Genomic DNA, 27,602 nt, shown 5'->3' on the forward strand with positions numbered 1-27,602 from the left:
TGTTGTCAGCTCTATTAACAGAGAGCCATAGATGGGCTTCCTTAAATAAAAAGTTATCTTTACTTATTTGTCGTTACCCTCGAATTGCTGAGACTTTGTTTTTTTTTTTTTTTTTTTTTTGAGACAGAGTCTCACTCCAGGATGGAGTGCAGTGGCACAATTGTGGCTCACTGCAGCCTCGACCTCCTGAGCTCACATGATCCTCCCACCTCAGCCTCCCGAGTAGCTGGGAATACAATGTGTACCACCTTGCCCGGCAACTTTTTGGTTTTGCTTGTTATTTATTTATTTATTTATTTTGGTAGAGATGAGGTCTTGCAATGTTGTCTGGGCTGGTCTTGAACTCCTGGCTTCAAGCAATCCTCCAGCCTTGGCTACCCAAAGTGCTGGGATTACAGGCATGAGCCACCATGCCCGGCCGAATTGCTGGGATTTGGAAGAAAGACTTTGTAGGGGATCCTCCCCTACACATACACACACACACACACACACACACACACACACACACACCCCTTGAGACAAGACGAGGAAATGAGAAGCTGGCTCACCTTGGCAGGCAGGCAGAGCAGCGGAGGTCGCTACCTACCTGGGCTGGGACTTGTCCTTAAGGGACATCCTAAGGGAATGCAGAATAAGAGGAAGAGGTAATTCCCAGTGTTTCAGGTGAAGACTAGGGATCCCCCAAAACCCAGTGGTTCTTCAGTTGGTTGGTTGGTTTTTTTTTCCAGACACTCTGTCCTTAGGGAGTCACATCCAGGATCATGGCACTTCACACCCTGTTCTTTAACACACTTCAAATCTGCCTTGGCCCCAAGGGTGCCAGCGTTCCCCAGTGTGCTCAGTAGAAGGAGATTGTGAAACAGGCAGGGGGGTCATACTGACACCCATACAGGGCAGGAGAAAGCCCTGGGCCATGTGTGAACAGCTGCTGCTCCATCTCCCCAGCACAGCTGGGCACATCTGTCTGCCAACACTCATCTCTAGTTGTGCTTTCTTGAAGGTCAGTGGTGATCTTTTAGTCATCAATTCCAGTGACCTTTACTCAGGCCTCATCTTCCAACTGACCAGCTCTTCTTTCTGAAATGCCCACCCGAGTGAGCTAGTTCTTTCCCTACTCCTATCACAACTCTTCCTTGGGTTCTTCTTTCTCTTTTTCTGCATTTTATGTCTTTCTCAAACCTCTGTCTTTAGCCCTTTTCTTTCTCTGCCATCTCTCTCTCTCTAGGAAACTTCAGTTTCTTTTGCGACACGAAGTAGTATCTTGTCAAGACTTTATTTTTGTCAAGTAACAGTACCTACTCCAACTAGCTTAGGCAAAGAAGGGGTCTATACGGCCCAGTAGAGAAGTGTGGGTACTCTGGGCAGGGGATGAAGCCAGGACAGGTAGCATTTGCCGAAGCACTGGTTTCTGCACTCTGTGTGTCTGCTCAGATCTGCTTCCTAGATAATCTCTATCTCTTCCTCCTCTCCTCTCCGGGGCCACCATTTTACCTGGAGCTTTCATGACCTCTTTAGTGATTTCCCTACTGTTGGTTGTATCTTCCATCTAAGCTATCTTATTTCACTGGCTATGCCCTCTGCCTATGGTCCCATGTTTTAGAGGATCCCATGCTTTAGAGGGCCTCACTCTGGCCCACTTTGGCTATACCTCTCATGGCGGAAAGAACCCACCGATGGGATGTTCCCACTCAGAGCCCATATTCCCCTTCTAGAGCCTAATTCCTGGGCCTGGGCCACTTCTGCAGGTACACTTCCCCAAGGACAGACCGTACCACTAATGTACTTATTCCTAGGCATGAAAGGTGCACAATAAGTGTGATGAGGTAAGAGTGGGAATGTGGATAGAGCTTGGTCATGTCTACGTGAATGTACTCAAGGCCCTTTGTCACGTGGGACAGTGCCTGGGCTAGGAAGAGAAGTGGGGGGTGGGTCAGGGGCCAGCTCTTTCCATTCCACTATGTCCCCACATGGAGCTCTGAGAAGTTCAAGAATTCCATATTTGAACCTGGCCTTCCAGATTAGCCCATTTCTTTCTCTTTTTCAAGGGCTGTATATTTGTATCTGTGTGTATATTTTGTGTTTATGAGGGGATATTTGTCAGTATAGGGGAATTGAAATATTTTGTTTATCCGTTTGTTAGTGTAATTTACAACTTTTATATATGTAGTATGTGGACTTCCATCTGCACTCGTGCCCAAGGCCCCGCAAATCTTAGCGACAAGTCTGTATTTTATTATGGCCAGACTTGTAAAGAATTATATTCCCCAAACAAAGCTCTATGTAATCAACTGCTTGATGATAACCACTACTGCATACTGGGAAGTCAGAGGCTCTGGCTGTTCATTCCTTTGGATGAAAATAACAGTCAAGTGGGACCTGCCTTTCACTAGAAAAAGGGTCAGGCCGGGCTAGAGCTGGTGAAAACTCACTGGGGAAGACCAGCCTGGCCAACATGGCAAAACCCTGTCTCTATTAAAATTTTAAAAATTAGCCGGACATGGTGGTGCACACCTGTAATCCCAGCTGCTCAGCAGGCTGAGGCAGGAGAATCGCTTGAACCTGGGAGGAGAAGGTTGCAGTGAGCTGAGATTGTGCCACTGCACTACAGCCTGGACAAAGAGCAAGAGTCTGTCTCAAAAAAAAAAAAAAAAGAAGTAGCCAGTCTGAAGTTGCTGAGGAGAATGAGGAGAACTGGTCACACATCAATGTAAAGGAGACTTCATTCCTAAGGTCACTTTTTGTCTCTGTTTCAGATTTTCCTATAGTTCCCATGTGCTGGAACTCATCCCAGCCTAATTCACGTAAGGCCCTTCTAGGGTGCAGGAGCGGACCACAGGAACCTGGCTTAGTACTTAGCATTACTTAGCAACAGCTTCTAAGGAGCAACTCAGGACAATAATGAGCATACAGTGTGGATAATCAATCTCCTATTGATATCTTTAAGGGGAAAAACTAGGGGGATAATCCATTTGGACCAGGAAGAAGTATAAGTGGGTAGGACTGGAAGTCGGGGGAGGTGAACTAGGGCAAGATGAAGTTCCATAACGTTCTCCACACTTCCGAAGTCGAGTCAGGTGCTTGTGCTGGAAGAGAGGACCGAATCCAGGATAAAGCTTCTGTTCAGCACAGCTCCATCTGCCAATGCAGATAACTTGGGATATTTTCATGCCAGATGTGCAAGGATCAAGAGCTTCACAGAAAAGTTGTTGAGCTTGAGAGACAAAGAGGTAATTTTTAAAATAGGGAATATGGAGGAATGTATATTCTAGGAAAAGCCTTGAGTATAAAACTTTTAAAGTTTTTCTTTTTTTTTTTTTTTGAGACGGAGTCTCGCTCTATCGCCCAGGCTGGAGTGCAGTGGCGCGATCTTGGCTCACTATAAGCTCCGCCTCCCGGGTTCACGCCATTCTCCTGCCTCAGCCTCCCAAGTAGCTGGGATTATAGGCGTCCCCACTACGCCCAGCTAATTTTTTGTATTTTTTAGTAGAGACGGGGTTTCACCATGTTAGCCAGGATGGAATCGATCTCCTGACCTCGTGATCCACCCGCCTCGGCCTCCCAAAGTGCTGGGATTACAGAGATGAGTCACGATGCACGGCCTAAAGTTATATATATATATATACACATACATACATACACACACACACACACACACACACATATATATGATTTAAATATGTAGGTAGATATACATATGTAACTTTTTTTCTCTTGAGACAGAGTCTCACTCTGTCACCCAGGCTAGGTGCAGTGGTGCAATCTCGGCTCACTGCAATCTCCACTTCTCGGGTTCAAGTAATTCTCCTGCCTCAGTCTCCTGAGTAGCTGGGATTACAGGCGTGCGCCACCACGCCTGGCTAATTTTTGTATTTTTAGTAGAGGCAGGGTTTTGCCATGTTGGTCAGGCTGGTCTTGAACTTCCGACTTCAGGTGATCCACCCGCCTCGGCCTCCAAAAGTGCTGGGATTACAGGTGTGAGCCACTGTGTCTGGCCCATATTTAACTTTTTAAGTTAAATAACATACACAGCTTTCCTGGACTTCAAAACCTGGTGTTAAGGACAGACTTTCCAATATAGAGATACTAGGCTGTTTTTACATAAAATTGCTTTATCTCAAACTCACTGGTGTAGGTTCTAATGGAGGGAAGGGGATGCTGATGTCTTAGGACAGCTGCCTGTGAGAAGCTTGAAGAGCTGACTTTTGCAGTGCTTCTTAAGCCGTAGCATGCGTCGGAAACACCTGTTAGTGCTGGTTTAAAATGCAAAATTTGCAAGACTTTTTTTTCCTTATTTATCTACTATGGTTTGAATGTGTCCCCCAAATTTCATGTGTTAGAAACTTAATCTCAAAATGTGACCGTACTGAATCTTTAAGAGGTGATTGGATCAAAAGGTTTCAACCCTTATGAATGATTAATCCATTTATAGGTTAATGGATTAATGGGCTAATAGACTAGCAGGTAATCATGAGAGTGGAACTAGTGGCTTTTTAAGAAGAGGAAGAGAGACCTAAGCAAGCATGTGAGCTCACTCAGCCCCTCACCATGTGATTCCCAGTGTGGCCTTGGGACTCTACAGAGAGTCCTCACCAGCAAGAATCCCCTCACAGTTGCAGCCCCTCAATCCTGGACTTCCCAGCCATCATAACTGTAAGACATAAATTACTTTTCTTTATAAATGACCCAGTTCCACATATTCTATTATAATCAACAAGGAACGAACTAATACATTACCTAAAATTATCTCCTGAAAGCAATTATAGTAAGGATCTTGCTTTTTAGAAAACAAAAAATTATTGTATACATTTTAAATTTTAAAAAACTACTTTAGCCAGGCGCGGTGGCTCACGCCTGTAATCCCAGCACTTTGGGAAGCCAAGGCAGGTGGATCACGAGGTCAGGAGTTCAAGACTGGCCTGACCAAGATGGTGAAACTCTGTCTCTACTAAAAATACAAAAATTAGCCAGGTGTGGTGGCAGGTGCCTGTAACCCCAGCTATTTGGGAGGCTGAAGCAGGAGAATTGCTTGAACCTGGGAGACAGAGGTTGCAGTGAGCCGAGATCACACCACTGCACTCCAGCCTGGGGGACAGAGCAAGACTCCGTCTAAAAAAAAAAAACTAGCAATACCAGGAGAAAATAAGCCCAAGCCTGGTGGCTCACGCCCATGATCCCAGCACTTTGGGAGGCCAAGGCAGAATGAGGGCTTGAGGCCAGGAGTTTGAGACCAGCCTGGACAACATACCAAGACCCCATCTCTACAAAAAAAATTTTTAATTTTTAAAATTAAAAAAAAATTTGTTTTAGATGTTATGCACATCTGTATTCCCAGCTACTTGGGAAGCTGAGGCAGGAGGATTGCTTAAGCCCAGGAATTCACTGCTACACTCCAGTCTGAGTATACCCTGTCTCAAAGAAAAATAAAAAGAGAAAATAAAATTTTATGTGCATAAAGGAGAGGGCAAAGTCAAGTAAAATTTCCCCATATTAACTTAGAAATAGTAATAAGGGCAAAATGTTCTAAAGGTTTCATCTGTTAGGGTCCTAGCCGGGGAAAAAAAAAAAAAAAAGGATGCCCTTAAATTGAGTCATTTAGGAAGAGTGTAATAAAGTCACTATTTACAAAGCATGGACTGGGCTTAGACAAAGCAAAAGGGATGTGCACTACCCTTGGGCTGGTGAGTGCAAGAGCCACTACCACCACCATGTCTGTAAGGGCAAGGCAATGGAACCCATTAAAGGAACCTAGAAAGCTGATAGAGAGGGCCACCTGGCAGGAAGGAACCAGAGAAATAAATATGCCAACCTCCTTGGCCAACCCCTAGAGGCTGGAGGGCAAAAGCAGCCTACTGATGTCATCCTTGTGACTCAGCCTCATGGGCAGAGAGCAGGGCAAAGAAGGGTGGAGAGCAGATTATGAGTAGCAAATGGGGAAAATCTAGCACCTGTCAGAGATGGCTAAAGCACTGGAGTGGCTACTGTGTATCTTAACAAGCACTGAAGACAACAGTACAGAGATTTCCTTTTCTATCATCTCGTTTATATAACCATGCAGTAGGTTTATAAGAAACCTACCATTAAGTGGCTGGGTGCAGTGGCTCATGCCTGTAATTTCAGTACTTTTGGAGTCCGAAGTGGGCAGATCATTTGAGGTCAGGAGTTCGAGAACAGCCTGACCAACATGGTGAAACCCCGTCTCTACTAAAAATACAAAAAAATTAGCCGGGCGTGGTGGCGGGTGCCTGTAATCTCAGCTATTTTGGAAGGCTGAAGCAGGAGAATCTCTTGAACCTGGGAGGCAGAGGTTGCAGTGAGCTGAGATCGCGCCACTGCACTCCAGCCTGGGCGACAGAGCAAGACTCTGTCTCAAAAAAAAAAAAAAAAAGAAAGAAACATCACATCAAGTGTTATGGTTTTGTATTGTGTCTCATTCCAGAAAAAGCCCAGAAATCTGAACTTCAAGTAAGAACTCAAGCTGAGGGCAGTGGTTCACATCTGTAATCCCAGCACTTTGGAAGGGTGAGGTAGGGGGACCGCTTGAGCTCAGGAGTTTGAGAACAGCCTGGGCAACAGCAAGACCTTGTCTCTACTAAAAATAAAAAAGGAGTCCCTAGAGCTCAATGATAGTCTCTCTTCTCTTGGTCCCTGTCAGGGCTGTACAGAAACCCCAGAGTCTCCCAAGCCAGCTTAGTCCTGCAACAGACATGCAGAGGGAACATCTGTAACCTGAAAGAGGAAGGTCAGACACTGACCTGGCTTCACGCGACCCTACGAGTCTTTAGGCATGAGTGGGCCCAGGCTGCTGGCACTGACCAGGCTCACCTTATCTTGGCTCCTGGGCTGAATGGCTGAGCTTTCCAGGCTTGGGCTGGGGAGGTCCCTCTTATTTAGCTTCCTTGTCAGCAGTTTCCAGAAGGTGAAAGTTACCTGCCCAAGGTAGTAACCTTAAACTGCAATAGAAATAACTCTCTGGGCTAGAGATGCCAAGGTTGTACCGAAAGTTTCCAAGGCAGTAGAGCGCTTAGCCCTGTCTCTGTGTCCCTGTGAAGGCCCTAGTCTTCCTCCTTTGACTGGTGTGTTGGTGACCTGTAAAGCTTGGGTATGGGCAGGGCAGGCCGCAGGGCCCAGTCTGGCTTCCCGTGGAAGCCAGTGAGTTTCCCGCAAAGAGAAAGTTCTGGCTGTAGGCCTCAAGGGCAGGGAGAGAGGCCTTCTTTAACCCCAGCAGTAAGAAAATGCTCATTCTATTCCATGTAAAGGTACTGTTAGTGTTTCCTGGGCTGACACAGAGAAGAACTATTTATTTCTCAGCTATCGTTCTCTGACTTTGCAAGCTCACGCTGGAGTGGGGAAAAGCAGATCCAAGACAATCATGTGATGGAATTACACCTGCTGAGGTAAAGAACAGTGCTGCTCCCCAAGCAAACATTCTTGCAGAGTCTGCACTGCAAACTCAGCTCAGGAGGCGCTGGGCTAATTTGTCTTTTGCCAACTAAAGGCAAATGGAGGAGGGCAGAGCCTGGCAGCTTCTCCTACTGCCTGGTGATTTGAGGATCACTCTGCCTCCCTCCCCGCTCCACCACTCTCTCACTGATGCCTAAATAAGAGGTAGGAATTCGCTCCACTTCGCCAAGGAGCAAGGAAATGCACATCACTTTACTTTTTAAAATCAAATGGAATCATGCTGTGAGCCCCACCTTGCCCTGGCTGGTGCAATCCCCAATATTAATGATTATTGAAATCCCCTCTTTTCTGTTGGGCCATACTAGAATCCAGGGCCCTGCTTGGTAATAGCAAAATGGGGCAGGGGATTGAGTTAGCCAATAAAATAGCCACCATTATTAATGTTGCTACTTTTGTTATGTGACACAGCTATTGGACTAAAAGGTTTCACCTCAAAGTGCCTACTTTACCTGCAGGCTCTGCCACAGGGGCCCTTGTGGATATTTCCAAGGTTATATAGTTAGAGATTGTCCTTGAGGTATTAGTCATGTGCCAAGTTTGAGTGGTGGTGGTAGTAGAAGGAGTGTTGAGGAAACTTTAGATCTTCTCCCCATAATCTAGGTCAGCATCCCCTGTTCCTTGTTGTAGGTAATTAATATTTTCTCATTTTCATGTATGTAGCCATGTAAACAGCTTAGAGCATCCTCTTCCCCTCCCAGCCTTTCAATCAGATTGCTGCCCCTAAACCCCTCCTACAGAGACATTCTGACTTCCAGGCACCAACTGCTCCCCTAGACACCAGCAACCTCCAGAGCCCTTTACAGAAAAGGCGCAAGGCTCCAGACTCATAGAATCCAATTCTCTCTCTCATCCACAAAGCCCTAGCTTCTCTCCAACCAATCCCCACCTCATCCTCTGGGGTACTGCCATCTAATTCCTTCTTGGGTTTGACCCTTGAATTATAGAGAAACCATTAGCTAACTGCTGCCACCACTACCCCCAAGACAAAATGAGGAACTAAGACTGACCGCTAAACACAAAGCCTTAGCTAACTGGGGAGCTAGGAGGTCAGTGAAGAGGAATAGAATTTTTTCTTCCACAGGGTGTAGTGGCTTACGCCTGTAATCTTAGCACTTCGGGAGGCTGAAGTGGGTGGATCACCTGAGGTCAGGAGTTCAAGACCAGCTGAAACCCCATCTCTACTAAAAATACAAAAATTATCCAGCCATGGTGGTAGATGCCTATAATCCCAGCTACTCAGGAGGCTGAGGGAGGAGAATCGCTTGAACCTGGGAGGTAGAGGTTGCAGTGAGCCGAGATTGCCTCATTGCACTCCAGACTGAGTGACAAGAGTGAAATTCCATCTCAGAAAAAAAGAAAAGAAAAATATATTTTTTCTTTTTTTCCTATAGCAGAAAGGGAAAAAAAAAGCCTCATTCGATTATCATCATTTGATTATCGTTCTGTTACCAGCGTCATTCCTTTGGGTGAGTCATTGCTGCCTCCAAGGGATCCCATATTAGGATGCCCCCTTGGGAGGGATAGGAAGCGTGACTAACACCTGAGTATAAAGAGGTTCACCCTACACTTCCTGACGTGGCAGGTGAGAGAGTGTGGGTGGGGAATTGGGAGGGGACTGCCTTTCCTTACTTTAGAGTCCTGTCCAATGGCTGGCTTTGTGGTTGGCTCCATTAGGGAGGGCCCACCAGGAAGCCTTCTCTTCTTTCCGTTGAAGACAAGCATGCAAGTTTTCTGTGGTTTGTTAGGGCTGGGCCACCATGTCCTTAGTAGGCAGCAAGGTGGGGTGATGACCTCTGATATCAAACCATCTGGGAGTTACTGCTGCTTTGTAAAAAAACAAAGGCCCAAAGGTAAAATGTGGAGACAGCAGGGTACTGGAACACCGGCTCACATATCTGGCAGAGGCACTGAGGCCACTACTGCTGGCCTCTTTTCCGTGCCACCTGAGTTGATTTCATTCAACTCATGTGGTCAGGGGCAAGCACTGGGACAAAGTTCTCCCCAGGAGAGGTAAGAACCAGAAGGGAGCTTCTGGGTCTCATCTAGATTAATAGAAGCCATGAGTACTTACTCTGGCGGGGAGCCAGGTTCCTTCACTTACTAGGTGTGTGACCTTGGGTATTTACTTATGTTCTGTGATTCAGTGTTCTTATCTCTAAAATGGGGATAATATGTCTACTCCACAGAAGTGTTGCAGGGATTTGTTAGTGTATTTAAAGTACTTGGAAGAGTGCTTGTCACATAGCAAGTATTATAAAAATGTCAACTGCTGTAGTTACTGTTGTTGCTGTCTACAGAAGCCAGGTGTGGACCACAGAGCCAGAAGCCTCGGGCAAGTCTCCAGAGTTGAAACTAGAAAGAATTATTTATAACAGTTCCCATCCTGCCTAGGGCTACAGATGAGACAATAGCTGTAAAACAGTCTCAGCTTCCCTGGGAGGGGCAAAATACCCAGATTCACTGCTAGAATACTCGAACAGAGGCTATTTCTTTTGGGCTCTGCAGCCTAAGCAGACCCTACCCTTAGGTGGTTGAGATACCCCCTTAATGGCCATGATTTGAGGGCCCCCAACACATCTCCATCATAGGCTTGCCTCAGTATCTAAAATTTTCTTCAGGGCTTCCAGTTTGGAAGATGTAACCTATTTTACAGCCAGACTGTCTATGTGTAAACCTCGGCTCTGTCACTCACTAGCTGCATAATCTTGGACAGGTTACTTAATGTCTGCACCTCAGTTTCTCCTCTGCAAAAGTGAGGGTAATGACAATAGTCTCTTGATAGAGGCAGAGTGCAAATCACATAAAATAGTGTGTGTGAAGTTTTAGCAAAGTGCCTGGTACACCCTGAACTGGTGGTAATGGTGGTTTGATTAGAGAAGGCATAAATTTGCAATTTAATAGTGACTTCTGGATGAACTTGGAGGACATTATGTTAAGTGAAGTAAACTGGGCACAGAAAGACAAACACCACATGATTTCCACACATATGTGAAATCCAAAAGAGTTGATTTCTTAGAAGCAGAGAGTAGAATAGTGGTTACCAGAGGCTGGGGAGGGTAGGGAGGGGAGGAGAACAGGAGAGGTTGGTCAACAGGTAAAAAGCTACAGTTAGGAAGAATAAGTTCTAGTGTTCCACTACATGGTAGGGTGACTGTAACTAGTAACAATGCAGTCTATGTTTCAAGATAGTTGGAAGAGAAGATTTTGAGTATTATTACAAAGAAATGATAAATGTTTAAAGTGATGAGTATAGTAATTACCTTGAGTTGATCATTATAAAGTATATACATGCATTGAAACATCACATCGTATCCCATAAATATGTACAATTATTTTGTGTGAATTATAAATAAATTAATAAAAATATTTATTAAACCATAGATACTCAATATTTAAACACTTTATAATAACAATTATCACATGTACAAAAATGTTGAAAACTAATGCAAGTAACACCTTTAAAGACATCATTTACTTTTTTTACATTATTATTATTATCATTTTTGGAGATAGGGTCTCACTTTGTTGCCCAGGCTGGAGTGCAGTAGTATGACCTCCTCAGGCTCAAGCGATCCTCCTACTTCGGTCTACAGAGTAACTGGGACTACAGGTGCATGCCCGGCTAATTTTTGTGGTTTTGGTAGAGATGGATGGGGTTTCTCCGTGTTGTCCAGGCTGGTCTTGAACTTCTGTGCTCAAGCAGACAGCCCCATCTTGGCCTCCCAAAGTGCTGGGATTATAGGTGTGAGCTACCATGCCCTGCATCATTTACACTGAATAATTGTTTTATCTATGTCTTTGCCATTTTGTTTTCTGCTGTTATTTGTGTTTTTTTTGTGCTATTATTTTACTGTTTGGTGAGTACATATATTTTCCCCTTAATAATTTGAAAATAAGTTGCTGAGCATCATGACACTTTAAATACTTAACAGCATATGGTTACCCCAAATAAGGACATTCTCCTACACAACCAGAACACTATGACCACATCTACAATAACTAATAATTATTCTTTAATATTATTTAATACTGAGTCCATATTCACACTTTTTCAGTTGCTCCCAAAATGTCTTTTAGAACTGTTTTTTTCCTATTAAGAACCAATCTTTTCTTTTTTAGGGGCACTGACTTTTGAAGAGACCAGGGCATCTGTTTTACTTTTGGGGTTTGTCTTACTGTTTTCTTGTGATGGTGTTTTTAGTGAAGTTTTGAAGAAGGATGCAAACAATCTTGAGCTTGAGCTGGAATCTCTGGGCTGCCCCAAGGACACATGCTCTGCTGCCCGTCGAAAATGAGAGCAGAAACCAATAAACAAGGCACATTCATTTTCTTGTTTATTGCAGCAAAACATACATAACATAAAATTCATCATTTTAACTATTTTTAAGTGTACTATACAGTTCAGTGGCATTAAGTACATTCACGTTGTTGTGCAACCATCACCACCATACATCTCCAGAAATTTTTCATCTTCCCTAGCTGAACCTCTGAGCTTGTTCAACACGAACTTTCCATTCTCCCCTCCCCTCAGCTCTGGCAACCGCTATTCTACTTTTTATCTTTGTGAATTTCACTACTCCAAGTATGTTACACACTACTTGTCTTTTTGTGATTGGCTCATTTCACTTAGCATGATGTCTTCAGAGTTCATCCATGTTATACTGTGGTCAGCATTTCCTTCCCTTTTAAGGCTGAATAATAATCCATTGTATGCATGGAACACATTTTGTTTATCCATTCATCTGTTGACTGACACTTGGGTTGCTTCCACCTTTTGGCTAATGTGAGTAATACAGCTATGAACATGGGTTTACAATTTTCTGATTGCATCCCTGCAAGGCACACTCTTTTTTATTTGAGACGGAGTCTTGCTCTGTCACCCAGGCTGGAGTGCAGTGGCATGATCTCTGCTCATCGCAATCTCTGCCTCCCGCCTCCTGGGTTCAGGTCATTCTCCTGCCTCAGCCTCCCGAGTAGCTGGGATTACAGGCACGCACCACCACACCCAGCTAATTTTTGTATTTTCAGTAGAGACAGGGTTTCACCATGTTGGCCAAGATGATCTTGATCTCCTGACCTCATGATCCGTCCGCCTCAGCCTCCCAAAGTGCTGGGATTACAGGCATGAGCCACTGCACCTGGCCAGGCACACTCATTTTTTACTTATGTTGTGGGACTAGCCCTCATGCATCCTCTGATAACTGGTAATTTTACAAATCATGTTTCAAATCTGCATGATTCTCTCCCTTTTATCAAAATCTAACATGAAACAACTCTGTCAGTCTTGCCATTAGCTGGGTTTACAGCCATCTATACCAATAATAGAAATGTGGGCACGACTCACAGCAGATGTTTCTGCATTGCTTAATGTGGTAAGTATACTGATTATACCATTATGGAGTAAGAAGACAAACATTCCAAGCTTTTAAAGCTAAATTCAAAGGCCAGAGATGCCTTTTTAAGTCAACCTAAAGCATTTTTAATCTGTTAGGCTCCCATACTTCAGAGGACTGGCCTATTAAAGGCACTTGTTCCAAGATTCCAAATGTACACATGTGATTTATATCTAGCTATCCACAAAGTATGAGAGGAAGCAGGGCAAAGTAGAATGAGCTCTGAACTGGATAATGAGGAGATGGGGATCCAGTATCCGGACTCTGTTGATAACCATGTGACCTGGGGCAAAGCCTCAACTTTTTTGTGCCTGGGTTTTCTCGTCTGTCAAATGGGAAGTTGGCTTATAGCCCTCAAATGCTATGATGGACTGAGCTACATTTTATTTTTTATTATTATTGTTTGCAGAAGTCTATAATAGAAAGTCAGGTGTGGAAATGGGGAAGCACTGAAGTTGAGTTCACAACTTAGTGAACATAAATTAGTTGGGTGACCTTGGAGAGATTCTGTAATTCTATGAGCCCATATTTTCTCAAAAAAATTGTTCTGCAAAATGGGGATGGTAAATGCTGCAGAGCAGTGATGAAGATGGTAAGTCATCAGGTATGATGAAAGAACTTTGGAAACTTTTAAGGTGCTATACAATCACATGAGAGTGATTACATGGTGATTTTAAACTGTAAAGAGCTCTATAAAGCCAGGCATGGTGGCTCATGCCTGTAATCCCAGCACTTTGGGAGGCCGAGGCAGGCGGATCACGAGGTCAGGAGTTCGAGACCAGTCTGACCAACATAGTGAAACCCCGTCTCTACTAAAAATACAAAAATTAGCCGGGTGTGGTGGTGTGCACCTGTAATCCCAGCTACTTGGGAGGCTGAGGCAAGAGCATTGCTTGAACCTGGGAGGCGGAGGTTGTGGTGAGCCGAGATTGTGCCATTGCATTCCAGCCTGGGCAACAAGAGCAAAACTCTGCTCAAAAAAAAAAAAAAAAAAGCTCTATAAATGTAAGGAACTACTAGAGACCTTGTAAGGATACTTACTAGGACTAAATTACTATTGTCCTAAGTAAGGGCACTAACCTTACTGACTCATAGAAACTCAGTATTTTACATTAAAAGTAGACTATGGCTGGGTGCGGTGGCTTGCACCTGTAATCCCAGCACTTTGGGAGGCTGAGGCTGGGGGATCACCTGAGGTCAGGAGTTCGAGACCAGCCTGGCCAACATGGCAAAACCCTGTCTCTACTAAAAACACAAAAATTAGCCGGGTGTGGTGGCATGTGCCTGTATTCCCAGCTACTTGGGAGGCTGAGGTTGGAGAATTGCTTGAACCCGGAGGTGGAAGTTGCAGTGAGCAGACGCTGTGCCATTGCACTCCAGCCTGGGCGACAGAGCAAGACTCTGTCTCAAAGAAAATAAATAAATAAATAAATAAATAAATAAATAAATAAATAATAACTCCCATTCTCCTCTCCCCAAGAATCCACTTTTAGTGGCCTTGGGTATTTCCTGAAATCGCTGGGAATGTTGTGGTAGATCCTCCCCTATCTCTATTTTATAAACTTTCATCAGCTGTTTGAAATGCTTTCTTTCTTTCACTCCAGAACTTGTTGCAGCATATCTTGTTTCAACAACCCTCCAGCCTGCCAATGGAGCTTTGGTTTCGCCAGTTGTGATGACTCTGAAGCTCTTTGTCAGTTCTTTTTATTCCTGGAACACTTGATCAGCTAGTTGGGTTGCATGTTGTTTTAACCCCTGAAGAGCAGATTCCCAGGCTTTGCTGTTTTACAGTCTCTGATTTAGCTATGATTGTTCTAACAAGTGTTCCCTGCCAAAGCTTGAAATAGTCCCTGTCAACAGTTGTTCCCTCTACTCTTTCCAATAGCACAACGCTGTCTTCTAAGGAGCATGCTGTGTTTTCAGTTCAAAAGGGGGACTGTTTGAGGGAAAGAATATAGGAATTGATGAGCTGAGAATTAAGCTAATGACTCAATGGATTACAGATTGCTTTAGAAGCTGGGTGTGGTGGCTGTAGTCCTAGCTACTCAGGTGGCTGAGGTAGGAAGATTACTTGAGCCCAGTAGTTCGAGGCCAGCCTGGGCAATATAGCAAGACCCCCATCTCAAACAAACAAACAAACAAACAAAAAGCCCAAATTGCTTTAGGGTCAAGGGTGATACGCAATGCTAAACAATTAGTATGCATAGGAATCACCTGGAATTCAAAATAAAAGTGCAGATTTCTAGACCTGACCCCAGATATCCTCTGATTAAGGAATTCTGTCCTCATTAGCCGGGCGTGGTGGCTCACACCTGTAATCCCAGCACTTTGGGAGGCTGAGGCGGGTGAATCACAAGGTCAGGAGATCGAGACCATCCTGGCTAACATGGTGAAAACCTGTCTCTACTAAAAATACAAAAAATTAGCCGGGCATGGTGGCGTGTGCCTGTAGTCCCAGCTACTCAGGAGGCTGAGGCAGGAGAATGGCGTGAACCCAGGAGGCGGAGCCTGCAGTGAGCTGAGATTGCGCCTGTGTACACCAGCCTGGGCAACACAGCAAGACTCTGTTTCAAAAAAAAAAAAAAAAGAAAAGAAAAGTAAAGAAATTCTGTCCTCATAAATGAGACTCAAAAAAAAAAAAAAGAACTTCTGGAGTAGGTAATGAGGTTGAGGACACACTACCTTAGCATATTGGATATTTTAAACTGAAGGAATTTGAGACATGGCAGGTACAGAAAGGACTTTCTTTTCTTTTTGAGATGGAATCTCACTCTGTCTCCTAGGCTGGTGTACAGTGGTGTGACCTCGGCTTGCTGCAACCCCTGCCTTTCGGGTTCAAGCGATTCTCATGCCTCAGCCTCCTGAGTAGCTGGGATTACAGGTGCCCGCCACCAAGCCTGGCTAATTTTTGTATTTTTAGTAGAGATGGGGTTTCACCCTGTTGGTCAGGCTGGTCTCGAACTCCTGACCTCAGGTGATCCACTGGCCTCGGCCTCTCAAAGTGCTGGGATTACAGGCGTGAGCCACTGCACCCGGCCTAATTTTTGCATTTTTAGTAGAGACAGGGTTTCACCATGTTGGTTAGGCTTGTCTCGAACTCCTGACCTCAGGTGATCTGTCCGCCTTGGTTTTCCAAAGTGCCGAGATTACAGGTGTGAGCCACTGCGCCCGGCCAGGAAGGACTTTCTGCCCATCTCCTGAAGGAGGTCATAAAACCCTCATGTGAGAGATGCCCTCTCTATACTGGCAAGAAATGAGCATCCTTGCCTCTAAAGACAAAGGGACACAGAGAAGAATCTGAACTCCCAGGCCTTGCTGTTTTCCTCAGTTTACCATGCTTAGCTCACACCCTTTTGTCCTATCTCATTTCTCCACCACTCCCCACTCCTCATCAAACCTAGCATAAAACCACTCAGGTTTTACCACTTCTTTGAGTCTCCATTTCTTTATGAAGGCTGCCATGCTTTCTAAAACTTTACACTTATTAAATAAGTTTGTATGCTTTTCTCTTGTTAACCTGTCTTTTGTTACAGGGGCCCCAGCCAAGAACTCAGAAGGGTAGAGAAAAGCTATTTTCCCTCCCCTACAGTGGGGTCATTTTACACGTGCTCCTGGGTGATTCTGATGCAGGGGTCCACATTTTTAGAAACTTGGTGGAGAACACTGGTTCTCCTACTATTGTAAATAAGTTGACTCTGAACAGACCACAAATTTACTTTGCTGCAGTCTCCACACTCACAAATGGCTATAAAAGCAGTAACCATCTTTCCTACCTCACAGGTTTAAAATAGGAGTAAAATGAGATAACAGATCCAAAACCTTTTTTTTTTTGTTTTGTTTTGAGATGGAGTCTTGCTCTGTCACCCAGGCTGGAGTGCAGTGGTGAGATCTCGGCTTACTGCAACCTCCACCTCCCGGGTTCAAGCAGTTCTCTTGTCTCGACTCCCAAGTAGCTGGGATTACAGGCACCCACCACCATGCCCAGCTAATTTTGTATTTTTAGTAGAGATGGGGTTTCACCATGTTGGCCAGGCTGGTCTCGAACTCCTGACCTCAGGTGATCTGCCCGCCTCGGCCTCCCAAAGTGCTGGAATTACAGGTGTGAGCCACCGTGCCTGGCCTCATTTTGAAAAGTAAAGAGCTCCTGCTAGTGCAAGGCACTCTTATCCTTCTCAGCATTCTTTTGCATCAATGGAGCAGACTCCAGCCAACAACCCATCTTGCCTTGTCCCCCATAGACACTTTTAGGTATTTGCTTGAAGGGATGAAAGCCTCCAGAACCTGCCTTTTGTCCATCTGGTCCAGACAGGCTCACATAAGCTTATTCCCTTCCAAACAGAGTATGACAGGACCACACACATTTCTGCCTGAAATCTTGCCAAGATAGAATCTGAGATGACTCTCCTAATAGGCCTAAGTCTTCCTTGAAATCTAGGCACATCTGCATCTTTAATGATCCCATTAACTTCATTTTCCGCAGTGTCACATCATTCCTGGGCCACACTGGATTGCACATGTGTCTTCTCTGTGAGCCGGGGCTTACACCTGAGGGCTTGCCATCCACACACACCCCTCATGCTTTGGCCATGTACAGTACATCCCAGGTACAGTATGTACCTTTTGAAGTTTTGAGTGATCAACTTCACATTAATCTATTCTCCCTCACTCTATTCTAATCCTTTTGGCAAGAGCCTGTTCCAAGGTATTCTCCCCTTATTTGGCCACATTCAGCTTGAAACAGAATAATCGGAGTTTTACTTCCAGTTAAAGCACAATGCTGTTTTCTTTTAGATATATTAGGCAGCCTACTGCTAGACCCTCAGCTGCTTTGTAACTTCATTAAATACTCTGCAATGTCTGATGAGTGTCTGAGTATCTGCAATTACCCTGCCCTCCTAAAGAGCAAAGAGGGGCATGATTCCCCTCCTAAGACCTAATAAATTCTTCCTCTCTCTCTCTCTCTCTTTCTCTCTCTCTCATTCATTTAACAAATAATTATTGAGCATCTAGTATTGTAAGAGGCATGTGAACAAGAGCAACTCCATCTTGAATAGGAGCTGGGTAAAATGAGGCTGAGACCTACTGGGCTGCCTTCCCAGATGGTTAAGGCATTTTAAGTCACAGGATGAGATAGGAGGTCAGCACAAGATACAGGTCATAAAGAGCTTGCTGATAAAACAGGTTGCAGTAAGGAAGCCAGCTAAAACCCACCAAAACCAAGATGGTGATGAGAGTGACCTCTGGTTGTCCTCACTGCTGCACTCCCACCAGCGCCATGACAGTTTACAAATGCCATGAAAATGACAAGAGGTTACCTTATATGGTCTGAAAAGGGGAGGTATGAATAATCCACCCATTGTTTAGCATGCAATCAATAAATAACCATATAAATGGGCAACCAGAAGCCCTTGGTGCTGCTCTGCCTATGGAGTAGCCATTCTTATATTCCTTTACTTTCTTTTCTTTTCTTTTTTTGAGACAGAGTCTTGTTCTGTCGCCCAGGCTATAGTGCAGTGGTGCGATCTTGGCTCACTGCAGGCTCTGCCTCCTGGGTTCAAGCAATTCTCCTGCCTCAGCCTCCTGAGTAGCCGGGACTATAGGCATGCGCCACCATGCCCAGATAATTTTTGTATTTTTAAAAAATAAACTTGCTCTCACTTTATGGACTCACTCTGAATTCTTTCTTGCACAAGATCCAAGAACCCTCTCTTGGGGTCTGGATCCAGAACCCTTTCCTGTAACAGTATGTGTCTAGCACTGGAGAGACAGCGTAAGACAGACAAAGTTTCTAACCTTATGGAGTTTATATTCTAATAGAGAAGACAGTAAGTAGCCGAATGAGAAAATTTAAGGTAACAGTAAATATTATGAAGAAAATGAGACACTGTAATGTTGTGCAGAGTGAATGAGGCAGGGAAGTTGCTACTATAGACTGAGTAGTCAGGGAAAGGCATCTCTGAGGAAGTGAGATTTGAGCTGAGACTTAAATGGACCAGACTTAGAAAGACTGGACATTGGAAAACTATTACACTAGTTTTTCCCCTGATGGCTTCTGTGGGGTTTGTTTGCTTGTTTGTTGGCAGAGAAAAGAAATCCTGTCTTATGCTTTGATCACAATGACATTATATGTTATTGCTAGGATATGTACCCAACAGCCCACCAGAATGAGTATTCAGCCTATACCCTACCACAGCTCTGTGCTTTTCAAAGCATCACTTTGGTTAGTAGTGGCAAGATGATCCAAAGGATCCCTCAGAATAGACTCTTAAAAGGCCTACCTCATCTAATTAAATTAAGCAGCTTACTATAGTGTATCTTAGAGCCCTGGGAAATGACTCCCGCCCCTCAAAATATCCTAGACTTTCCAGCTACGCTCTGGAGATTGAAATTCTTTTAAACCAGTTTTTCATTGTACAGTCAGTTAAAAGGTTTAAAATGCAATACCCTCAGGAGAAGTGGCAAATTGGTCCTGTGCACACACCATGGTTCTGAAGAGGCTACAGATTCCTTCTGTAAGAAGGGAGGGGAGAGGAAGAGACATGTGCCAGAGACTACTGGAAAAGAAAATGTAGAGAAAAGCGAAGAGCTGAGAAAGGGGAAATGAAAGAGAGAAAAGACTCTGTGTCCTTAAGCAACTGATTCCCTAAGGACTGCAACATCTCCAGATTTCTCCAGAGCTCTAAGAAGTCAGGTGTACTTTGGAGCTCGCCAGAGGGGTTGGTGGTGGGCTCTCTTCTCCTGTCCCCATCCTGAAGACTCGTTTCTACATTACAGAAAGTGGATTTCCCCATGGGATGGACCAGTGTGTATCCTGGACCATTTTGCCTTGGGGGAGGTTTAAAGGGAAGGCCTGAATCATTAATTTATGAGGAGGATAAGAAAGTGGCATCTTCATCTTTAGAGTCTAGAGCATAAGAAAGCCTCAGTGGGATGAGATCTCCATTAGAAAGGGACCACTGTTAGAGTCCATTCCACAGGAACACTGTGAAGTCTAACAGGGCAGGAGATTGAAAATCTAGAGGGATCCTCCCAGCACTGAGCAACTACCCTTATTTTGTAACCCTGGGCCCAATTTGGAAGGGTGGTAAGCATGGAAGAAAAGGATGGAAAGAAAGTCCTAAAAAGCTCTGTGGAGTGATTTAAGGACTATTTAGAATAATAAAGTAACCCAAATAAATTCTGAAGCCCTCAGGAGGCTCAGTTTCCCCAAATCATAATCAAAGAAGGTAATCCAGAAACCAAGAAGAAATTTAACATGCACTGCAATCTTTAGAGATGCAAATCTCTAAAAGAACACTACGGGGAATTCGATTCAGAACCCAGAGAACACTTCTGAAATTCTCTTTTCTCTCCTTAATCCACATCTGACAAAGGCTTTTACCCACCAAATCCTGCAAATTGTCCCCAATACCCAGGCTATGTGTTTATTCCCTTCCTTCATTCCCCCATCTCTTTACTCCCACCTCTCCAATCCCATTTCTTTATCTCTCCCAATTCTTTCTTCTTAAGAAAAGCTGGCAAACTGATTTGGAAAAGAAAGTATCTTTATAGCAGTGCTGTTTCATGGAAATATAATGTGAGCCACATAAATAATTTAAAATTTTCTAGTAACCACTTAAAAAAAAAGTAAAAGAACATAGGCAAAATTACTTTTTTTTTTTTTTTTTTTGAGACGGAGTCTCACTCTGTCGCCTAGGCTGGAGTGCAGTGGTGCGATCTCGGCTTACTGCAAGCTCCGCCTCCTGGGTTCATGCCATTCTCCTGCCTCAGCCTTCCGAGTAGCTGGAAGTACAGGCATGTGCCACCACGCCCGGCTAATTTTTTGTATTTTTAGTAGAGACGGGGTTTCACCGTGTTAGCCAGGATGGTCTTGACCTCCTGACCTTGTGATCCGCCCGCTTCGGCCTCCCAAAGTGCTGGGATTACAGGCGTGAGCCACCTTTTTTTTTTTTTTTTTTTTTGGGACAGAGTTTCGCTCTTGTTGCCCAGGCTGGAGTGCAATTGTATGATCTTGGCTTACTGCAACCTCCGCCTCCTGGGTTCAAGCGATTCTCCTGCCTCGGCCTCTTGAGTAGCTGGGATTACAGGCGCCTGCCACCACGCCTGGCTATTTTTTTTTTTTTTTTTTTTTTGAGACGGAGTCTGGCTCTGTCGCCAGGCTGGAGTGCAGTGGCCTGATCTCCGCTCACTGCAAGCTCCGCCTCCCGGGTTCACGCCATTCTCCTGTCTCAGCCTCTTGAGTAGCTGGGACTACAGGCGTCCGCCACCACTCCCGGCTAATTTTTTGTATTTTTAGTAGAGACGGGGTTTCACCGTGTTAGCCAGGATGGTCTCGATCTCCTGACCTGGTGATCCGCCCCGCCTCGGCCTCTCAAAGTGTTGGGATTACAGGCGTGAGCCACCGCGCCTGGCCTATTTTTTGTATTTTTATTAGAGACGGGGTTTCACCATGTTGGCCAGGCTAGTCTCGAACTCCTGACCTCAGGCAATCCACCCGCCTTGGCCTCCCAAAGTGTTGGGATTACAGGCGTGAGCCACCATGCCCGGCTGCAAAATTACTTTTAATGATATATTATGTTTAACCCAGTATGTCCAAAATACTATTATTTCTACACATAATCAATATACAAAATTATCGAGATATTTTACATTTTTTATACTATGTCTGAAAGTCAGCATATATTTTACGTGTAGAGCACTTAAAATGAACTAACCACATTTTAAGTGCCTAATAACCACATGCGGCAAGTGGCTACCCTGTGGGGCAGAAGCCTTACAGATTAGGTGAATGGGCAGGAAAAGAGGAAAGACCAGGCCCCAAATATGGGGACATGGCCCGCTTCATGAAGAAATTGTCGCAAGTTAGTGCAATGGCAAAATGATAAGAATAAGGACAAGGTACTGAGTTTTTCTTAGAGGCAAATATATTCAATTTTTAAATTTCAAGATTGTGTCTCTGCCAACATGTCAGAGATGTTTAAATCAGAGTGACTTCATCTTGTATAGGGGCTGGGCAAAATAAGGATGAGACCTACTGAGCTGCATTCCTAGGAGGTTAGGCATTCTAAGTTCCAGAATGAGAAGATCAGGTCAGCACAAGATACAGGTCACAAAGACCCTGCTGATAAAAGGATGCGGTAAGGAAGCTGGCCAAAACCCACCAAAACCAAGATGGTGACAAAAATGACCTCTGGTCCTCCTCACTGCTAATTATACACTAATTATAATGCATTACATGCTAAGACTCTCCTACCAGAGCTATGACAGCTTATAAATGCCATGGCAATATCAGAAAGTTACCCTATATGGTCTAAAAGGGAGAGGAACCCTTAGTTCCAGGAAGTGCCCACTCCTTTCTCAGGAAACTCATGAATAATCTACCCCTTGTTTGTCATATAATCCAGAAATGACTATAAGTATACTCAGTTAAGCAGCCCATGCCACTGCTCTGTCTATGGAGTAGCCATTCTTTATTCCTTTACTTTCTTCATAAACTTGCTTTCACTTTATGGACTCGCCCCAAATTCTTTCTTGCTGGAGGTCCAAGAACCCTCTCTTTGGGTCTGAATCAGGACCCCTTTCCGGTAACAAAGATGAGATGCTCCTCACAGAAATAGTCATTTATGAAATTATAATAATGATAGATGCTAGTATTATTCTTCTTCATGTCATCGTGTGGCTAAATAAAAAAATGGTAACTACGGTGTTTCTCCCATTAAAAAAAAAAAGTTTTATAGGACCATGAAATCCAAATGGCAGGAAGTCACTGCTTTAGAGCACACATAGTCTTTTTTTTTTTTTTTTTTGAGACGGAGTCTTGCTCTGTCACCCAGGCTGGAGTGCAGTGGCACTATCTCCGCTCACTGCAAGCTCCGCCTCCCGGGTTCACGCCATTCTCCCACCTCAGCCTCCTGAGTAGCTGGGACTACAGGTGCCTGCCACTAGGCCCGGCTAAATTTTGTATTTTTTAGTAGAGACGGGGTTTCACCGTGTCAGCCAGGATGGTCTTGATCTCCTGACCTCATGATCTGCCTGCCTCGGCCTCCCAAAGTGCTAGGATTACAGGCGTGAGCCATTGCGCCCGGCCACACATAGTCTTTTTAAAAACACATTGGCCCATTTAATCATCACAACTATATGATACATATAAATATATATAAACAAAAATATATATAAGTATATGTATAACTGTAACTATATATAGTTAGGTACAATTTGTCTATATATAAATTATATATTATGTATATAATTTGTCTTGAAACTGTAGAAGAAGAAAAAATGTTTTCCTCTATTCTCCTAGGGTCTCCAGCTGGAGCTCTAGGAATTAAGCTGACAAAAACAGATTAGCAAGAGAAAAACAAATCGTTTATTAACATGGGCAGCATGCAATAGAAATTCAGTGATGAGCAGTGATAAGTAACTCAAAAGTGGGTGGCTAAAACTCGGGACTTTTTAACATTTGAACAACGAACAATATGTTGAGAAGTGACAAGACAAAGGAAAAGGGGTTTAGGCTTTTTGGGGCAGCAAACTGTGGGACGCTAAATATATGGGTGAAACTCCTGGAAGATAAAAGTTGGTTTAGTAATGTTTGTTATGTAGATTTCTCTTAGTGCCGTCTCTGGGCCAATAAGAGTTTCAGATGATTAAGAAACTAAATCTTCTTTTAGTCAAATGGGAGTGTGGGAGGGGTGGGCAGAGAGCTTTTTTCCATTTCTCAGTTGTCTTCAGCTTAAAATAATCCTGTGTCAAAGGGCCATATTTGGGTGTAGCCCATTCTAGTCCCCTGCAAAACAATCACACTTTCACAGTGTACAGAACTTTTCTTCCTGAACTATTTGAGAGTTAATTGTTGATCTGATGCTCTATCACCCTACAAATTTTAATGTATATTTCCTACAAACAAGGATGTAACCTACAAAAACCATAATAAAGCTGTGAAAATTAGGAAATTAACGTTGATGTATTACTATCATTCAATATTTAGATCCCATTCAAGTTTTAGTAGTTGTCTCAATAATGTCTTTATCCTCCTTCAGTCTAGAAGAATTAATTGGTCAGTCTCTTTGACTTACATGACCTTGACACTTTTGAAAATTACAGACCAGTTATTTCATAATAAATAAGTAATTATGAGGGATTTACTTAGAAACTGCAAATACTCCATTCCTTATCAGACTTTTAACTTATTAGTTATGTATTTTGATGCTCAAATTGTTTCCAGCTTAGTCATTAGGAGGCCTTCAAGCTGACTTCCATGTCCTTTGACATGTCACCATCATTCTTTAAGCACTTTCTTGTTTTCTGGCGCAACACATTTTCCAGGCTTATTTTGTACTTTCCTTGTCCCAGGAGTCAGCCATTTCTCCAAAGAGCCCTAGTGAACAATTAAGTGAACAATTAAGTTTAGAAGCCGAGATCTGGGTGCTAGGTGTGCTTGTTACTATTGCGGCATCACTGTTGCCCAGGGCTGCTCAGTGAGCAGAGCTAAGGAATGTATGTATATATATACAAACACATACATTTACATCTCTAGTTTTCTATTTATCTCTTCTGTATTGGAAACCATGAGTTCATAGTGATACCTCCAATTCTAATTCAGTATCACAGAGCACATCTTCATTTTCTCTCTTTCTGTATTTGTACCTCCCTTCTCTGGCAGTAGAAAACTGACCCTCGTTATCTGTAATTTATTTACATATTTGATCAATCCCCCGTGTGTAAACAAGCTCCTGTTCCCAATGCCACCTCCTCCCCTACACAAATTCTTTTCTCTCCCCCTTTGACCTCTGATGCCTTGTGCTGGGGCATTCCCCACATGGAGATCCTCATCCACCTTGGCCTTCAACATCTCAGACCAGGACTCCTCTATGTATCTTCCAACGCTTCTAGTAAATTTTTAAGAAAACTGAGAAAACGGATTTCTGTAACTGAGATAATTGAAAAAATGATTTCTATATTTTCAAACTATCTTAGTTTCATAACTAACTTCTTTCCCTTCCTTCTTTTTTTTTTTCTTTTTTCTTTTGGGACAGAGTCTTGCTCTGTCACCCGGGCTGGAGTGCAGTGGCGCGATCTTGGCTCACTGCAACCTCTGCCTCCCGGGTTGAAGTGATTCTCCTGCCTTAGCCTCCCGAGTAGCTGGGATTACAGGCGCCCACCACCATGCCCGGCTAATTTTTTGCATTTTTAGTAGAGACGGGGTTTCACCATGTTGCCCAGGCTGGTTTCGAACTCCTGAGCTCGGGCAATCCGCCCACCTCGGCCTTCCAAAGTGCTGGGATTACAGGCATGAGCCACTGTGCCCGGCCTCCTTCTTTCTTTAGTAGAATGCTGTTCCTGTTTCATGGAGCAATTTTTCTCTTATCTCTCTGATAATACTTTCAGTTTGTTTAGCTTCTTCTGCTTCCTTCATTGTTCATTTCTCCTGAGTTCCTTTGTACTGTTACTTGCTTTTGGTCTCTCTTTCCGGTTGGAGGCTTTCCTCACATACCTGGTGTGTTCCTAGCTTTCTATTCCTGTATGAGAATGAGGCACTAAGGAGCCAACTAGAACAGAATTCGGGGTAGGGAGTAGAGATGCCAGATAAAATATAGGATGCCCAATTAAATTTGAATTTCAGATAAGTAATAAATAATTTAAAAATATAAGTGTGTCCCAAATATTACTATGAACATAATAATAAGAATAAATTATTCATTGTTTATCTGAAATCTGAATTTATCTGGCCATTCTACCTGGGATCTTAGTCAACTGTTGTCTTCCTTCAGGGCGATTGTGATATGGACAGGATGCAGGAGGGTGGAGTCCCTGGCGAGGGCTCCACCCTCAAGCTTGGACCTGCAGCCCTAAATGAGAACAGGCATTCCTGTTTTTGCACCCAAATGTTGCCTTTTGGCCTGTCATGTTCCCCTATCCTGTGGCCATATAAACCCCAAACCCCAGGCTCCACAAGCAGAAGAGTGGCAGAGTGAGAGAGCAGCAGAGTGGCACGGCAGAGATGGAGACAAGAAAGGAAGCGTCTGAATGTTGAGAGGAGTTCGGCTGGGGCGGTCAGAGAGGAGATAGGATGCAGAAAGACCAAACTCCAGGGGAACAGCAGGGCTAAAAGAGCGTTGTAACACCACTAGACACTGCTGTGGCGCCAGAGCCCAAAAGTGCTCGCCCCGGCTCCTGCATCTGCTCACCTGTGTGCTTCCCATCCCGTAAGAAGTTCCAGAGTGCAGCGGCAAAATAATGAGCCACACCCTTGTTGCACGTACCACAGTGGGTCAGGGAACTCTCCCATTTCAATTGTATGGGATCCCAATTTTTCATAGGTTTATCAGTTTTCTCAGAGAAAAATTCTTCCATTCGCCCCTGGGTGCTATAAGCCTAGCTGCTAATGCGCCAAACGCCAGTTGTAGGAGGGGAACAGTGTAGAGATGGTCTTCAGTGCCACCGTCCGTCCGTCTTTCTTCCAGCTGTGCCAGATCTCCCTCTCCCAGGCAGAATCCTGCAGGAATGGGGCAGGGACAGCTGCCTGGCAAGGAGGGTTAAGAGGAGAAGAACCAGAAGGGATCTAACTTGGTTTTTATACAAAGTTTCAACCAGTCCTCCTGTTTTCAGGCCTGCCCAGCACTCCCACCTTCGGAGGAACCAGTTGCCCCCAAAGGCTGAGTCTTTCTGGGATTCTCAGACTCATTGATCTGTTTTTCCTGTAGGTTGAGGTTTCAGCTTTCTCTTAATATTGTTTATTTCTCTGATTTGCTGTGTCTTTGTCTAATGCTCTGTTTGTCTTTGTGTGTTTATGTCATTTGAAAATTTCTTTGCTGAGTTTGTTTTTGTGAGAATAGAGATAAATGTGAGTGTACAGTCTGCCATGTTTCACTGGACAATAATGATTTTCCATTTATTTTATTGGTTTATATACCTGGAGGAGAAATTGTCTATAATGTACTACGTACTCAAATGTCCTGGGAAAAAGGGGTTTGGATAAACATGGATTTTTCTCTGATTCTCTCTTTCCTCTATACCTCCACTTCCCCTGCCCGTGCCCACACCATGAAAGACCAAAGGTAACTCTGACTGATATGAGTTCTTTGGCTTTCCATACTTGGTATTTTGGCACTATTGGTTCCTCAAGTTCCCCGAAGACAGCTGGACTAGTGTGCCTATAAATCTTCAATCCTAACCAACGGTGAGTTTTTTTTTGTTTTTTTTTTTTTTTTTGATGGAGTCTTTCTCTGTCACCCAGGCTGGAGTGCAGTGGTACAATTTTGGCTCACTGCAACCTCTGCCTCCTGGGTTCAAGCGATTCTTCTGCCTCAGCCTCCCAAGTAGCTGGGACTACAAGTGTGTGCCACCACGCCTGGCTAATTTTTTTTTTTTGTATTTTTAGTTGACGTGGGATTTCACCATATTGGCCAGGCTGGTCTCGAACTCCTCACCTCATGATCCACTGGCTTCTGCCTCCCAAAGTGCTGGGATTACAGGTGTGAGCCACCGCACTGGCTTACCAAGGGTGAGTTGTAAATGTAACTATTCCCTGCAGGTCTGTGGCTTAGAGCAATGAATTTAGATAAGGTCAGGGTTTACTGTTGTTTATTGCCTTACAATAAGAGCTGTTTGTTCATTGTAATTGGCTTATAAAAGTTCTTGAGTCACTAATAAATAAACACGGGTGGGGTGGTCATTTCTTAAGTGGAAGGTGAGAAATCCTAAGGGTATATGAAGTCTGAGAACCCTTGTCTTTGTTTAGTTCCTCAA

General features: G+C 44.0%; 1 protein-coding gene across 3 annotated transcripts in view; it reads left to right on the plus strand.

The window, feature by feature from the left end:
• Positions 1–27,602, plus strand: part of FUT8 (fucosyltransferase 8) — a 401,412-nt gene that overhangs the window by 11,131 nt on the left and 362,679 nt on the right. For all 3 annotated transcript variants that reach the window (XM_063698317.1, XM_063698318.1, XM_055362109.2), the window contains one exon: positions 27,235–27,357. The gene's annotated coding sequence lies outside the window, so the exon portion shown is untranslated. The remainder of the gene's footprint in view (positions 1–27,234; positions 27,358–27,602) is intronic.

This window comes from Gorilla gorilla, chromosome 15 (genome assembly GCF_029281585.2).
Source record: "Gorilla gorilla gorilla isolate KB3781 chromosome 15, NHGRI_mGorGor1-v2.1_pri, whole genome shotgun sequence".
NCBI lineage: Eukaryota > Metazoa > Chordata > Mammalia > Primates > Hominidae > Gorilla > Gorilla gorilla.